The sequence below is a fragment of the Pleurodeles waltl genome, chromosome 12, assembly GCF_031143425.1.
Source record: "Pleurodeles waltl isolate 20211129_DDA chromosome 12, aPleWal1.hap1.20221129, whole genome shotgun sequence".
NCBI lineage: Eukaryota > Metazoa > Chordata > Amphibia > Caudata > Salamandridae > Pleurodeles > Pleurodeles waltl.
The window spans coordinates 39,709,155-39,726,418 of record NC_090451.1 but is presented as its reverse complement, the minus strand read 5'-3'; the positions used below and the strand labels follow the sequence as shown (position 1 = coordinate 39,726,418).

At 48.4% G+C, this 17,264-nt stretch overlaps 1 protein-coding gene across 9 annotated transcripts in view; it reads right to left on the bottom strand.

The window, feature by feature from the left end:
- The window catches only part of LOC138267809 (uncharacterized), a 222,992-nt gene that overhangs the window by 53,635 nt on the left and 152,093 nt on the right, over positions 1-17,264 (bottom strand). The window contains exon 2 of one of the 9 annotated variants that reach the window (XM_069217024.1): positions 10,775-15,669. The exons of the other annotated variants lie outside the window; for them this stretch is intronic. The gene's annotated coding sequence lies outside the window, so the exon portion shown is untranslated. The remainder of the gene's footprint in view (positions 1-10,774; positions 15,670-17,264) is intronic. 9 annotated transcript variants of the gene reach the window in all.

The window sequence follows — 17,264 nt, the reverse complement described above, 5'->3', positions numbered from 1 at the left end:
ATGTTGTCTATGCCCCATAGACTAGCTTGCAGTCAGCTGCATTCTTCCCATAGATGTACAGCAGTACATTAAACATATTTACTTAGAAACAGCTGTACATTTCCCAAGGACATCAATCAAAACCTTATATAATAACCCTAGTCTGAGAAAACAAAAGCTAAGTATTCTTCTTATATTTACATGCACAAAGATGTACAATCTCTGTACACGTGTGAAAGCACACTCTAGTTCCCTAGGCTTACATGGTAACATATATATATATATATATCTATATATATATAGATATATCTATATATCTATATATATATAGATATATATATATATTCACCACAGTCTTAAATTGCAAGAGCTATATATTTCCAATAGACCTACTTGGGAAGTGAGATATAGCTCTTCTAAACGTACCAGGAAACAGTTGTACTTTCACTATAGGCTTATGTAGAAAAATTAAATATGGACTTTTAATAGACATGGAAAACACGTTTATGCCACAAAGTCTTGGAGAGATTTGGATATTTCTATAAATATAAAGAGCGAATCGGTTAGAGTCTCTGCAGGCCTTTCATGGCGGGAGTATAATATACCTATGGCTTAGATTGAAAGATTTGTTTGTTCTCAAAGAATTGAGTAAGGAGAGTTGGGACAACTTTTGGGAGGACTTCTGGTTCCTGGGCTGATAGCGGTCAGGCTCTCCGTCTGTCGCCAGAGTCCAGGTACTACATGGTAGCACCCTAAAAAAAGAACTGTTGCATGCTCGATCACGTAAACTAGCATACAAACACTTTAAAAGGGCATTTAAAAGGGCTGGCAATAAGGAAGGGAGTTCTGTACATTAATATTTATAGCATGCTACCTTTGAGATTTGAGATTTTATACACCCTGTTGTCACCGTATCAATTAAAATGGCAAGGTGCATGCTTTCCTTTTATGTTAACCTGATATTGCGGAAATATGACAATGTAATTTAAACCTGATGATTGTTGTCTGGGGAGTGCATTTTTAAATATAGGAGTTTTGTCGACACAGAAAAAGTATTCTATTTAAGATAAGAATCATTCTTACATTTTGGAATCAAAGTTAAATTTTAAAATTGTGAAAGTTGTTCTGTGAGTTCTTCAGCAATGTCAGGAAATGTTGGCAAAACATGGAAAATTTAAAGATGTACAGATTGAAAACCTATTTCTAAACACCCAATAAGATTCCTGACTGACCATTGATTTGTTCAGTTAATGGACAGTCTAACTTCTGACTGATCATCTTGATTAAGCAGAATTTAATTGGAATGGGAAATTGGAGTTTCAATACACCTGTCGGAGTTCAGAATTTCTTGCAAGATGCTGTTGTCTGACTGTATCTCTGTAAGACACCATTCTCTCCATTCCGTGCCACTCATTTAGAATTTATCAATCATGCAAAAAACTGTCATAATCATGTGTTAGGTGGCAATGCCTCACACCAGAGCCATTTTGTTATCATTACAAATAATATATTTTTTGTTATAGTTATTCAGTTACTGCGATACCATTCTGGTCCCCTCCAGCCTTCTAATCTCCTTGACTAATTTAAAACTCTGGATTCTGCTTAGCCCCCAGCTCTTATCCCACTTATTCGACATTCATGAGTACTTATAACAATTCGGATTCTGCCCCTGACGAGCCTTATCACATGCCCCCTTGTTCTCGAACCACATCTCCTTAACTATTTTCTGTATTTCTCTGCTGTGGCTATACCCCGAGAGAAATTAAATACCTGTGTCATATGTCTTTTCTCTACCAGACTATTCAGGTTTAAGTTTTTCAACGTCTCATCATAAGATTTGTGGCTCAGGCCTCACACCACCAGACCTTCCAGACCCTAGAAAAAAATATCACCCTGTTTTGATCAAAATCTTTTACCAAAGTGAACAGATTTGGGGATTTAAACTTGTCTCAAAAGGGAAGCTTGAGATGTTCAGGTGGAAATTTTCAAGCATAGAGCCCTCCTTGTCTTCCCAATCTAAGCCCCCACCCATGCAGGTGAGTGGAAAGAGGAAGGCAGTGCCAATACTGTATGTAAACCACAGCTGGTGGAGTTGACCACACATGGCCTGATTGCCAACGGGACTTGGAGTTGGCTGTTTTTCATTTTTCACCAAATAAACCACAGGTTTTGGGTTAATTGTCCAATAATGATATCTGCTAGGGGTGTGAGAATACCTGTTTGTGGGTATTCACAATACCTTAATTCAAACTATTCCAAACCCATCTTTGTGGGAATTCACCTACTATTGCGGAAAGGTCAAACAACAGACTCACAAACTCAAATTCTGCATTTAAGTAAATTCAATAGTGTTGTGTGCCATTGCCGCATTTTATGACGGTAAAATTATGCCAGTTCGGTTTCTGTGAATCGGGATGATTAATTTACTCTTGCAAACACTTTTATTTTGCACACCAAAGTTAAAAACAATGGAATGGAATGGCACTCGGAGGAATTTCGGTGTAATAATGGATCTTAGTCGTTTTTGCTATCACTTTTTCACTGCTTAAATCTATAGAGTACAGGCTTAGCCATGAAGGTTAAAAAAAAAGGCTCTCTGAAGGAAGATGGTACCGATGCAGAGCATGTGAGGCCAGCAAGGCGTATAAGGCAGGTTTTTAAACCTTACATAGAAGTCTTTGACATCAGTTTACCTCTGTTGAGAGGGAATCAATTAGATATCAACCAGGGTGTCTGTGTGGTTGGGCCCAAGGCCTCCCAGAACTGTTGGCCCCAGTGCTTCATTTCTAAATAAAAAGGTGCAGGTGCCCAAAGCCCTCCTCTTAAACACGCAGCTGCTCTAATTAAATGTGCGAAGACGGAATACTGAGGCAGCGTAATCCTGAAGCTACCTTGGGCCTCTTTAATCCATTTACAGCCACTCCCTGCCCCTTCAGCTCACTCTTGCAGCTTTCTGCTTTCTCCCATTGTGACGCTTTTTCGTTTTTCTCTTCCTCCATCTTTCCCATATGTATCTTTTGCCAGCGGTAAATGCTTGAGACAGAAAAGTAAGTGCCGCCCCTCAAAAATAAGTGCCAGTGCCCCGCATCGGAAACAACAAGCACAAATTAAGGACTGGTTGGTCCATCTCAAAAGATTTTACTGTGTCGATTGTGTATGATTGCTGAGCTCCTGGCTTACTCCTAGCTTCCAAAAGTAAAGTAAGGCAGGAGTATTACTGCGCCTTGAGACCCTATGGGTGATTAGCCGCACTATACAAATCCAGATTGAATGATTGATTTGATATTACAAGAATAAGTCACAGCGAAATCTTTGTTTATCGGCTCCGTGTAGAAGCTCAGTGGAGCTTGCGATAATTCCAGAAGAGGTTGTGTGGACAGGTAGGAGAAGGCGAAGACATGTTCACCCTAGGGCTTGCAGACTTCACGTTGAGAATGCCGAATAATGTTGCGAAACTGAATCCAGCATTGGAAGTCAGACCCATCAGGGTAAAGTTGTCGGTGAGGTATTGAGCATGCGTCAAGTTCTTATGATGGCCGCCCCTGGAGTGTTGTATAGTTCCGAACCTCAGTGATGTGTGGCTTTGAGCATAGGCTGTTATAGAGGAGACCTCAACCTAATAATGCCTGTTTCTTGTTCCTGACACCTAGACTGCAGGTTGCATTTGACTTCACCATGTGCATGCATTACTTGCACTTGTTCATACTTACCCAGATATATCATTTATCCACAGTTCATCCGTTTGACCCTGGCCTGTAGCCCTGAAAGCCCGGCACCGTAGCAGTCCATGGGACGGACCCATGCCATGGTGATTACTCGCAGCAGTTCTCGTTGCGCTATGCCTGCTGGGATGCGTCATTTTGCTTATCCCGTTAGACCTACAAGGGATGCATTTAATGGGCAGGTACTGTCAGGTACTGAAGACCTGCACATCTTTGATTTGGAAGGCTGAGTACCAGCAGTTCTCAGCAGAGGTACAATACCTTTAATGGGAGCGTAGCAGCACTTCTCTGTAATAAGCATGTGCAGTGAGGTAGGGAGCCTCTGGACTGCTCCTGTCTTGAGGGGCCAGATAATGTCTTTGGGGTGCCACTGAGGACGGTAGGACGGGAGAAGAGTCAGTCGTGTCTCTCGTGTTCCCAGGCAGGCGGTGGTCTCTAACCCCAGCTGTTGCACCATGTCTGCCGGGTGCAGATAATGGCTGTGGGGTGCCACTGAAAGGACGGTAGGACAGGAGACGAGTCAGTCGTGTCCCTTGCACTCCCAGACACACAGCTGACTCTATCCCCAGCTGTTGCACCTGTCTGGGGGGTGTAGATAATGTCTGTGCGTGCCACTGAATGATGGTAGGCAAGGGGTAGGGTCAGTCGTGTCCCTTGCACTCCCAGACACGCAGCTGACTCTATCCCCAGCTGCTGCACCTGTCTGGGGGGTGTAGATAATGTCTGTGCGTGCCACTGAATGATGGTAGGCAAGGGGTAGGGTCAGTCGTGTCTCGTGCTCTCAGACACACAGCTGGCTCTATCCCCAGCTGTTGCACCTGTCTGGGGGGTGTAGATAATGTCTGTGCGTGCCACTGAATGATGGTAGGCAAGGGGTAGGGTCAGTCGTGTCTCGTGTTCTCAGACACACAGCTGGCTCTATCCCCAGCTGTTGCACCTGTCTGGGAGGTGTAGATAATGTCTGTGCGTGCCACTGAATGATGGTAGGCAAGGGGTAGGGTCAGTCGTGTCTCGTGCTCTCAGACACACAGCTGACTCTATACCCAGCTCTTGCACCCTGTGTGTGTGGGGGTGCTGATAATGGCAGTGGGTGCCACTGAAGAACGGTGGGACAGGGGGAGGGTCGGTCGTGCCTCTTGTGCTCTCAGACACACAGCTGACCCCATCTGCTGAAACTCTCTCAGAGGCACCAGACTGTCAGGACATCTCTAGATTTCCCTCTGCGCCTGCGCTCCTCCCTCTGACGTCGGTAAGCTCCGCCCCACCCCCTCGGCGACGTGCCTTTTACGTGACACGTGTTCCGCGCGCCGCAGCACGAGGACCCGGGGCCTGCTCGAGGCTCCTCGTCTCCTGGGCAGGGACCAGCTCAGCTTGTCCCAATCAGTGCAATGCAATTAGCGGCAGTAACTGGGGGGCTTCACCCCGTCCGGTGGAGGGCTCCGGCTTCTGGTGCAGGGCACAGGGGTACCGTCGGGCATGTGTGCACCCCTGGGCAAGGGGGAAACAGGGGGCGGGCCAACAGGTAGGTAAGCGACTAACCTTGGGCAAGTGGGTAACACTGGGCACCTGTGTAATACAAAGGGACCTGCGTAATGCTAACACTGGGCCTGTTACAAACCTTTAGCAAGCGGCTATCTAGAGGTGGGCGAGTCACTGAAGGCTCCGGATGACTGGCTCTGGCTAGAAGTCCTCCTTGACACTCAAGCCCAGGACGAGTCAGACTTTCACATGGGCTCTGCTTGCCACCCATACCCTGATGTCAGATGCGAAGAATTAAAACAGAACAAAAGTAGTGAGAAACAGATTAAGAACTAGTGAGTGGACTGCTCAATGTTTAACCAGAAAACCTGGGGTCGGTCATACCAAACACGCTCTTGTGGGTGGAGTTCGCGCTTCATAAAAAACACTAAACATTTTTTAAAAGCCTCCAAGTGTGCTCAGAGGCCTGCAACTGATTCCAAACAATGCCACAGACATGACTTTGGGTACCAGTGTCCACCAGACATTGGGGAATGAGAAGTGATGGGTCTCCAAGGAGGGGAGGGTCCAGCAAGCTTATTGTGTGAGATAACACATAGGAAGTAAGGTATCTTTCTATGCATGTGAGACGAAATATATAAAAATATTTTTTTTAATGGAATACACAATTAGATAAACCGTTGGGCCGAGCCATGGGGGACGATGATGGGGGTGATGGGAGAGGGGAAGATGTCTTACTACTGGTCTGTGTGAGGGAAGGCCCTATAGGAGGCCTCGTCATCAACTGTGGAGGCCGGACGCATAACAAATGACCATGGTAAACCCAGTTTGTACTATTCAAACTTGTGTTATTGGAAACTAATCAAATATATTTTGATGCCAATGATTTTAAGGCACAAACATGTTTGGGTGGAAAGGTGCCACGAGCTCATGGTGCGGGAGGGGAGTGCACTGGAGAGAGCTCCTGCTGCATGTGGCGGAGAGACGGCAAGTAAACAAGCTCAAGGGTGTTCTTTTCGCATGTCGCTACCAAAAACCAGATAATTTAACCTGAACGTGAGTAGATGAAGGACTTGTGGCACCTGCAGAATACTCCAGACGGATAACGTGCAACACGTGCACTGTGATCCTCACGCCCCTCCCCACCATGACACTACTGAGCGCTGCGACCCAAGGAAGGATCAGAGAACCGCTCTTGCCGCTTGGTGCGGTAGGGTGCATGTCACCGCTGTCCCAACCACGCACTCCTCAGCCGTGTAGCATACTGCCCATCCGATACTGCCCATCGGTGCCTCGTCAGGGATATGAATCGCTATTCAAATACAACTACAATTACACATGGGGCAGAACTTCTAGTACACATCCCGCGTGGCCCAGATTCACCATGATGTCAGCTACTGGGTTGGGGTCCAGCTACAAGAGGCCACAGAACTTCTAAAGCCCATCAGCCTTAGCCTTGAGAAACCAAAAACACCCCCCCCAGGTCAATGAATGAGAGGCAGCCACCTAACCAGGAATATGTATGGACCGCAGGATGCAAAACATGGTATCACAAGCCAAATGAATACTCTGGAAGGTGGTGGTAACCCTTGGGCCCATGTAGAGAGCCCTCTGGACATCCTTAAGTGCTACAAGGCCATGCCAGTGGCAGAATGTGTACTAAACACATGTTTATTACGCACATGTATGTCTACACCTTGACAGTAGAGTGAGTGTCACCCAATAACAAATGTTAACACAAAGTTCAGGCATAGACAATGATGGCCCTGCGCTGAGCCTCCACCTACTAGACTGGTGCCCAACCAGGCTGATAACAGAAATGCATGTTTATTAGTACAGTGGCTCTAAATAACATTTGTTATTGTAAACAGTATTTCTGCAAAGCAATTTTAGGCACCTGTACTCTCACCATAAGCAGACGACCACATTAGCAACCATACAACTCCCACTGTCAATCAAGAGAAGCCCTGAAGAAGGGGCTTGTATCGCGCGGAACACGTGTTAGCTGAAAGTTTGAAAAACTTATGGTTGTCAATCAGATGGAATTATAGAGGAATCAGACAGTGATGCTGAATGTTAAGATAACCTTGAGGAAAATAAACAACAAAGGAGCGTAATCCAGAAGCGTTGTACGATTATTTGAAATACTTATGATATTATGATAGCTGCCTTCGAGAAATACTGTATACAATAACACGTTACTTAGCGCACTGTACTAATAAACACACATTCACTTATAATTACTACAGTCAAAGCTCAAACTTAAATGCATTACCACAGTAAAGCAACACTGACATGAGAAAACACTGTCTGCTCCCGCGCAGAGTGTGTGTACCAACCACTAAACGCAGAAACAACTGAGCCTCCTCAATGCAATTTTAACTTACTGCAGAAATGTAACCCTTTGCATCCTGGTTTTGGTTAAATAAGTTTGGCTAAATGAAATAGACATATAAAATGTCGTGGCATAAGCCATATATGCAGATGCACACATTATAATACACTATTTCTGCTGTGGGGGGGTGGAAGGGCCTCTTGACCCACTCAAGGCTCCCCGTCTTGCGCGTCACAGCCCCGCCCACATCCAGCAATGGTTATAAATAGTGCATTACAATCTGCACATCTGCACATACAGTATATTTTGCAATGAGAGGTCACCCTCTCTGTGTCTTGTGTGTGTGCGTGAGGCTGAAACTCCCCCCATGAGCATCGGAGAAGTGCTGAGAGCGGCTGTTTGTGGGGCTGTACCAGTCTTGAGGTTGGGGTGGCTGATGAAGCGCCTGAGGTTAGCATGGAGGATGCTGGGGGAGGAGATGGGCTCTCTGATGAGGGTGACAGTCACGCTCCCCTGCACCTCAAAGTGGTGGGTCACAGGCCCTGCTGATGGATACACAGGAGAGGTGAAACGGACGCCTCTAATATTTTAGTCGTGTGGAAATGTGAACTCTTAAGACCTCTGGGCATGGACTCTCCTCGATGACTCCCAGGGATCGCTTGTCTGCAGGGACTGTGTGTGCTCACAGCAGCTGTGGAGGGGTAGAAGACGGGGGTAGAAGGCCAGGCCCGACCCCTGCCGGAGCCCACGAGGCCGGACAGTGTGGGGGTCTTAGATTAAAGATGCATGAAACACCTAAAGGAAAATGTGACCCCCCACTGCCTCTCTTCTCCTCCTCCACTCTCTCTCTCTCTCTCTCCCTCAGTCCTTCTTTTTTTAGTTCTCTCTTTCAACCTCTTTTTCTCTCCCCATCTTTCTTCCTCGTTCCTTCTGTTTCTCGCCCTCTTTCTCTCTTCTTCTGTCTTTCCCTCTCTCTAACTTTGTTTCTCTGTCTCCTCCCCCTTATTCCCTTCTCTATGGTCGCTCTCTCTATCGCCCCCACTTTCTGCCTCTCTCAAATATATTCCTCTCTCGCTTGCTTCCTTTATATATCTATCCATCCAGCCCTCTGTCTGTCCACCATCCAAGGGACAGAAGTAGTTACAAACTGTATAAGTATTGCTAATCAATGTTATAACAAAACCTTACAAATTCATTAAAAGAATCAGTTTAAGGGACAATATGGTTATGATCTAAAAAATAATAATAGAAAATCAACTGTTACAGTGAACTCTGTACCTGAAACAGCCACGGTTCACTGCTAGTGACCTCACACATGACATCACAAATAACATCACAGCGACATTAGCTATGCTATCGTCAGTGGTAACACAGAAGGCAGCCCTTTCCCTTTTTCCCATTAGTTTGCAGCCACTGAGAATTCAACCTTTCTACTCTGTATGGTTTCAGTGAGGACATCTAGTGGCTGACAGTGGTACTGGAGAAATATCTGCCTGTGTAACCTGTGGGAGGGCTCCTAGTGGCAGACAGTGGTACTGCAGGCTCACATCTGCATCACATGCCTGTAAGTATATGCATGCCATCTATTCAGTGAATTTGGAGGCTTACCTGCCTGTTTAATATTTGTGACGTCTAGCTGCAGAATGTGCAATGTAAGCAAGCACCCAGTACACGTTTTTTAGATAAAAAAAATAATTTTCCACCCTTCTGATATTCGTCCGTGCCCTTCGTTTTTGGCCGTATGATGAGCCCATCATGGCTCCTCGTAGTCAAAGCAAAATAAATAAATAAAATAAAAAAACTAAAAAGATCATTATGGGGTTCACAACTCCGGGGCAGTTCCTAAACTTCAAAATGTCTGGTGAAGGTAAATGATAAGTTATTTACAGCCAATCCTTTTCCAGGTTGGTTGTCAATTTTTGTTTAAAAAAAAACAGATTGGGATATTCCCATCAACATAACTATATTTTTTTTACTTACTTTTTTGGACTTTCCAAAATCTGCTGATCAGATTTTATGAAACCTATCAATGCTGATAAATCAGAGCAAATCTTATATTTTGATTCACGTTTAGTGTGAACCTGTCAAATTGTGTACTGTACCGGAGTCCAAACATTCCTATGTGTGTTTGAAAGGGCAAAAGCTTGTCAGGTGGCACTCTGTGTGAAGCACGGGACTTTAGGTTACACGTTTTAAGCCACTCCCTTATTTACATAGGCCACACCTCTTGGGAGGGATTAATATGTTCACTTATTTGACCACACCGCCTTCAGGGACTCCCACCTCTTACACCGCACTTAAAACCCTGATTGACATCCATCACTTTTTCCGTCTCTATAACCTTTCTATACATTTACTGCGAAAAGTTTCCTGAAACTCTTTTGAGTCCAGCTGCACTGGGCAGGTCTACACAAAGGTCCTAATTGAATACAGAAGTAAATTTGCATCTGTTCTATGCTGTACTCCTAAAATCTCATCATGTCCAAGCCCCTCTTAGAACCAAGCCTCAAGTTCACAAACACATGTGAGTTTTGAAAGATGTACTGCACAAAATAATTTAGAGACAACATAAATGTTAAGGTAAATCTGGAGCAATTATTTCAAATGCCAGGCAGCACTCAGAGGCCCATCTTCCTGTCACAGGTGACCTTTGGCCCTTACGAATTTTCCAGCTATGCTGTTTTTTCGTTTGAGGCTTTCTTTATTTTGGATTTTAGTGGCACCCAGTGGGGCTTGAACCATTCAAGGCAGCCAAATGGGGAACTAAGTAACTAGATGAAAATGTTGTTGGTACCTATTTATTTTGTTATTTTGTAAAGCACTACTTTCAATTCGCTTCAGAGCGCTAGCTCATCTTGTGGAGGTGGAACTGGTGTACCACTGTGTCAAGCAGAAGTGTGGTCTTTATTGATGGGGCCTGGTCCTGGGATGGTAGACTAGAGGTCATGCAATGTCTGAGTTACCCAGGCTGTAAAAGCTGGGAGTGCTTACAAGAAAGCTAAACTAGCAGATAGAGGCGCTACTTTCAGTGGGCAAAGACCAGCAACATCAACGTCTTTCTCGGATGAGCGAAAATTAAGCTGGTCTGGGGCTCTTACTGTGACCAGAAAGGGGTGATGAGAATCCATTTCTCACTTCCAGGTTCTTTTGATATGGTTACTGGCTCAGTCAATTCCAAAGCAAATATTGCATTTCACAAACTGGAAAAGCAAAATGGTGGCCTTCATGATCTACAAGAGCAATTGCACTGAGGTCTTACCTGTCCAACTTTTAAGGGCAGGAGATGGAGTCGCACAGGTGGTGAGGCCTGGGTGGGTGGCACTGGAGATGTAGAAGTTGACTTCTGAGTGCTCAGTGGGGTTTCTGGGATCCGCTTGAGCTCGCCACGTATGCGCGGTCACTGGGATGCAGCGGACGCATGTCTGAGGGGGTATATCTAGGCTCAGTTTGTGCTGCAGGCGGGGACCTGCAGAGTCGGTATTTCCATGCTCTCCTTGTCGCTGCACTGTTCTGTCTGGGCGGGGCTTCAGCCCTGTGATGCTCCTGAGCTGTGGACTCATGGTTCGCGTATGGCATATGAGGGCCAGCTTATGCTTTGCTACCTTAGAGCTTGGCTGTGGCTCATCTTCAGCTGGCAGGGTGCACAGAGTCACTGGAGGGCTGCAGGAGTCTTGCTATGTTGTTTGGAACTCAGCTCTGCCCTGTTTATCGTGGGGCTTACACATGACTGGCATGCCCCTGAAGTGCTGTTGTGTGGATGTACCATAGCTCTGTTTTGTTGTTCGCCTGGGTGGTGCCGTCACGGGTATGGTGCTGAAGTGCTGTTGTGTGGTTGTGCCATGGCTCTGGTTTGTTGTTGTTCTGGGTGGTGCCGTCACAGGTATGTTGTGGTTGTACCATGGCTCTGTTTTGTTGTTGGCCTGCGCGGTGCCGTCACAGGGATGTTGCTGAAGTGCTGCTGTGTGGTTGCAAAATGGCTCTGTTTTGTTGTTTGCCTGGGTGGTGCAGTCACATATATGTTGCTGGAGTACTGTTGTATGGTTGCACCATGGCTCTGGTGTGTTGTTGGCCTGGGTGGTGCCGTCACAGGTATGTTGTGGTTGTTCCATGGCTGTTTTGTTGTTCGCATGGATAATGCAGTCACAGGGATGTTGCTGAAGTGCTGTTGTGTGATGGTACCATGGCTCTGTTTAGTTGGCCTGGGTGGTGCCATCACAGGGATGTTGCGGAAGTGGTGTTGTGTGGTTGTACCATGGCTCTGTTTTGTTGTTCACCTGGGTGGTGCCGTCACAGGTAGGTTGTGGTTGCACCATGGCTATGTTTTGTTGTTTGCCTGTGTGGGGCAGGCACAGGTATGTTGCTGAAGTGCTGTTGTGTGGTGGTACCATGGCTCTGATTTGTTGTTGGCCTGGGTGGTGCTGTCACAGGGATGTCGTGGTTGCACCATGGCTCTGGTTTGTTGTTGGCCTGGGTGGTGCCGTCACAGGGATGTTGCTGAAGTGCTTTTATGGGGTTGCACCATGGCTCCGGTTTGTTGTTGTTCTGGGTGGTGCCGTCACAGGGATGTTGTGGTTGTACCATGGCTCTGTTTTGTTGTTCGCCTGGGTGGTGCAGTCCCAGGTATGTTGTTGAAGTGCTGTTGTGTGGTTGTAGCATGGCTCTGGTTTGTTGTTGGCCTGAGCGGTGCCGTCACAGGGATGTTGCTGAGGTGCTGTTGTGCGATGGTACCATGGCTCTGGTTTGTTGTTGGCCTGTGTGGTGCCGTCACAGGGATGTTGCTGAGGTGCTGTTGTGTGATGGCACCATGGCTCTGGTTTGTTGTTGTTCTGGTTGGTGCCGTCACAGGGATGTTGTGGTTGCACCATGGCTCTGGTTTGTTGTTGTTCTGGGTGGTGCCGTCACAGGGATGTTGTGGTTGCACCATGGCTCTGGTTTGTTGTTGTTCTGGGTGGTGCCGTCACAGGGATGTTGTGGTTGTACCATGGCTCTGGTTTGTTGTTGGCCTGGGCGGTGCCGTCACCAGGTTGTTGCGGAGATGCTGTTGTGTGGTTGTACCATGGCTCTGGTTTGATGTTGTTCTGGTTGGTGCCGTCACAGGGATGTTGTGGTTGCACCATGGCTCTGGTTTGTTGTTCTGGTTTGTGCCGTCACAGGGATGTTGTGGTTGCACCATGGCTCTGGTTTGTTGTTGTTCTGGGTGGTGCGGTCACAGGGATGTTGTGGTTGCACCATGGCTCTGGTTTGTTGTTGTTCTGGGTGGTGCCGTCACAGGGATGTTGTGGTTGTACCATGGCTCTGGTTTGTTGTTGGCCTGGGCGGTGCCGTCACCAAGTTGTTGCGGAGATGCTGTTGTGTGGTTGTACCATGGCTCTGGTTTGATGTTGTTCTGGTTGGTGCCGTCACAGGGATGTTGTGGTTGCACCATGGCTCTGGTTTGTTGTTGTTCTGGGTGGTGCCGTCACAGGGATGTTGTGGTTGCACCATGGCTCTGGTTTGTTGTTGTTCTGGGTGGTGCCGTCACAGGGATGTTGTGGTTGCACCATGGCTCTGGTTTGTTGTTGTTCTGGGTGGTGCCGTCACAGTGATGTTGTGGTTGTACCATGGCTCTGGTTTGTTGTTGGCCTGGGCGGTGCCGTCACCAGGTTGTTGCGGAGATGCTGTTGTGTGGTTGTACCATGGCTCTGGTTTGATGTTGTTCTGGTTGGTGCCGTCACAGGGATGTTGTGGTTGCACCATGGCTCTGGTTTGTTGTTGTTCTGGGTGGTGCCGTCACAGGGATGTTGTGGTTGTACCACAGCTCCGGTTTGTTGTTGGCCTGGGTGGTGCCATCACAGGGATGTTGTAGTTGCACCATGGCTTTGGTTTGTTGTTGGCCTGGGTGGTGCCGTCACAGGGATGTTGTGGTTGTACCATGGCTCTGGTTTGTTGTTCGCCTGGGTGGTGCCGTCACAGGGATGTTGTGGTTGCACCATGGCTCTGGTTTGTTGTTGTTCTGGGTGGTGCCGTCACAGGGATGTTGTTGTTGTACCATGGCTCTGGTTTGTTGTTCGCCTGGGTGGTGCCGTCACAGGGATGTTGTGGTTGTACCATGGCTCTGGTTTGTTGTTCTGGGTGGTGCTTTTACAGGGATGTTGTGGTTGCACCATGGCTCTAGTTTGTTGTTGGTCTAGGTGGTGCCATCACAGGGATGTTGCTGAAGTGCTGTTGTGTGGTTGTACCATGGCTCTGGTTTGTTGTTGTTCTGGTTGGTGCTGTCACAGGGATGTTGTGGTTGCACAATGGCTCTGTTTGTTGTTGTTCTGGGTGGGGCCGCCACAGGGACGTTGTGGTTGCACCATGGCTCTGTTTTGTTGTTGGCCTGGGTGGTACCATCACAGGGATGTTGCTGAGGTGCTGTTGTGTGATGGTACTATGGCTCTGATTTGTTGTTGGCCTGGGCGGTGCCGTCACAGGGATGTTGTGGTTGCACCATGGCTCTAGTTTGTTGTTGGCCTGGGCGGTGCCGTCACAGGGATGTTGTGGTTGCACCATGGCTCTGGTTTGTTGTTGTTCTGGGCGGTGCCACCACAGGGATGTTGTGGTTGCACCATGGCTCTGTTTTGTTGTTGGCCTGGGTGGTGCCGTCACAGGGATGTTGCTGAGGTGCTGTTGTGTGATGGCACCATGGCTCTGGTTTGTTGTTGTTCTGGGTGGTGCCGTCACAGGGATGTTGTGGTTGTACCATGGCTCTGGTTTGTTGTTGGCCTGGGAGGTGCCGTCTCAGGGTTGTTGCGGCGATGCTGTTGTACCATGGCTCTGGTTTGTTGTTGGCCTGGGCGGTGCCGTCACAGGGATGTTGTGGTTGCACCATGGCTCTGGTTTGTTGTTGGCCTGGTTGGTGCCGTCACAGGGATGTTGTGGTTGTACCACGGCTCTAGTTTGTTGTTGGCCTGGGTGGTGCCGACACAGGGATGTTGTGGTTGCACCATGGCTCTGGTTTGTTGTTGGCCTGGGCGGTGCCATCACAGGGATGTTGCTGAAGTGCTGTTGTGTGGTTGTACCATGGCTCTGGTTTGTTGTTGGCCTGGGCGGTGCCGTCACAGGTATGTTGTGTTTGTACCACGGCTCTAGTTTGTTGTTCGCCTGGGTGGTGCCGTCACAGGGATGTTGCGGAGATGCTGTTGTGTGGTTGTACCACTGCTCTGGTTTGTTGTTGGCCTGGGCTGTGCCGTCACAGGGATGTTGTGGTTGCACCATGGCTCTGGTTTGTTGTTGGCCCGGGCGGTGCCGTCACAGGGATGTTGCGGAGATGCTGTTGTGTGGCTGCGTGTCAGCCCCCTTCTCACCTGGACGGGAGGTGTGTTCAGCTCCTGTGATGGGAGCTCTGGTAACGCCTCTCCATGTTAAGAGTTTTGGGGTCTTGCACTTAGCATGGAGTCAGTTGCAGTCACTGGGGTGCAGGTAAGGTGTTGCTGTGTGGTTTGGGGCTTGGCTAGTCATCCGTTTGGCTGGAGTGAGAGACGCGGAGAGCATCAGTGCGGTGACTGAGTTCCTGGTAATACTGCGCAGCTCAGTGGTTTCTCCTCTCTGCCTGAGTCTGCGGGTTGGCAGCGTCTGTGTCTGCGCTGGGGTGGGCGATGGCAGAAGGGCCCGGCAGTGAGTGGTGCCCGCTTGGAGGTTGGACCGGGCTCTCAGGTGCCATCACTGTGCCATGGATGGGGGGGTCGGCTGTGATTCACCTCGGTTGGGTCTTCTTTCCAGCTGGAGGGGGCGACAAGTGGGAGGCGGCTGAAGTACCCCTTCGGGGTGACCTCGCCCCTCTTTTGCTCTTGGACGGTGCAGTCACAGCGAGGGAGCTCAGTTGTTGCAGCACTCAGTCCAGCTGGTGAAGGGAGATGAGAGAACCCCGGCCTGGGTGCCAGGCGGGGTGGCAGCGTGCTGACTTGGCAGCAAAGAATCCCTCCGCACACTGGGCACAGGGTTTTTTCTTGGGCAGTTTGTGGATGCGGTTTTTCTGTTTTTATTCGCAGATTTAGCTGCACAGACGCTCGGGCGGGTCTTGTAAGAGACACCTCCGCTCAGGGTCGAAGGGATTTTATTCTCTTTTCCCTTTTAGATCCGGCTGTTCCTTCCTCGCAGATCGTGTAGAGGCGACTGCTGGTGCCATCTTTAAACCTGCAAGCAGTGAGATAAAAAGGGGACTTAACAGAGACTCTCGTTCATTCGTAACTCAAACAGTGTGAGTGAACAGGTATTTAAGCCTGTTGGCCTCTAGGCGCTGTGACAGACATATGAGGAAAAACAAGCTTTGAATGGGAAAAGACAGGTCTGTTAAGACCTCTTGCAAAAAGTGAATTGTTCTAAAAATGGGGATTGCATTCCACAGTGTGTGAGCAGCGAGAAGTTGCATCGACTTCTCCTGACTACGAAAGAAGGACAGGCTCCCAGGGAAGCTTCTGGAAGAAGGCTGGAGTGGAAGAGACCAGAACCAACGTGCCTTGTTTGGATCCTGGCAGAGGTAAGATCACTGGACATTAGTGCTTTGTGTGCAGAGATGACAAATGACACCTGCCGCCTTGTGCCACGCCTGTCACGGAAGCCAACAGCGCTTTGCATGCTGGGATTTGTAGGCCCGTACTCCTTATGGTGCCAACAAAGCCATGTCTATCTGAAAGTGACCCAGAAGTAAGGGAACATTTGTAATCTGCTCACACTCCTTTAAAAACTAGCTAGAACTGAACAGCCAATATTATACCAAACGGCACACATGAATAAAATACAGCACAAATATTCCGCGTCACCGCGCTCTCAGCAGCAACTAACCCGTAAGAAACGACACACACAAAACATCAAAGTGAATGCATCATACAGACCTCTACATTTATGAGGTAAGCCCCACAGGGGAGCATCAGCGTGCCCTCACATCTCCCTTCACCCACCTAGCGCCTCGGGCCTCTCACCACCTTTGGAGGCGCAGAAGGACATCCTAATGCCTCGTGAGCTCTGTCGCTGTTACTCTGCATCACAGGGGCGTTCCATGGTGGTACTAACAGGACTAGTCAGGGCTGGGCGCCATAAATAATGCTCTGTAAAAAGTTGCATCAGGAGGCGGAATTTTCCTCGCACCAATAAGAACCCCACTCTATCCTTTTTTGTTAATTTACTAATTGTTGCATGCATATAGGGGCCACATTTCAGCGCCTGGATGCTTTCTCTATCTTGTGACAAACGCTTCCATGGGTTTGCCAGTGCTTGTTTAACTCGACCAGATGGTAACTTGAGGTCCAGCGCTGCAAAGGGGGGGCTGTTTCTTTTACTGCAAGGAGTGAGTGTTTTTGTTTTTGGAAGAGGAGTCAGAGATGAGAAAAGAGGACAGAGGCCCCCAAAGTGTTTCCAAACTTGCACTGTTTGCACCCTGTATCTGGGTGCTGTTGAAAACGTGGGGGGCGCGGGGTGCAGGGTTCTGGGAGAAGGCTGGGGCAGAGAGCGGCCAAGGGGGCTGGGGGTTGGGGCCCTTCTATTCAGACTAGGCCTTGATACTCCACACCAGACACAATGGGGTCTCTGCCCCATTCAGAGCCAGTCTCATTGACTGACATCCCCCCTCCGCCTCATCTCTGTCCCTGCCCTCCCTCCCAGCAGGCTGGCCTCCTCCTCTTTGTGGATGAGGGCTCTCTACTGAAATGTGTGCCTGGCTGGACATGAGCTCAGCCTGGGTGAAGGCTGCATAAAGCCCCCTGTGTTATCCCTCTGCTCAGCAAATGTCTCCC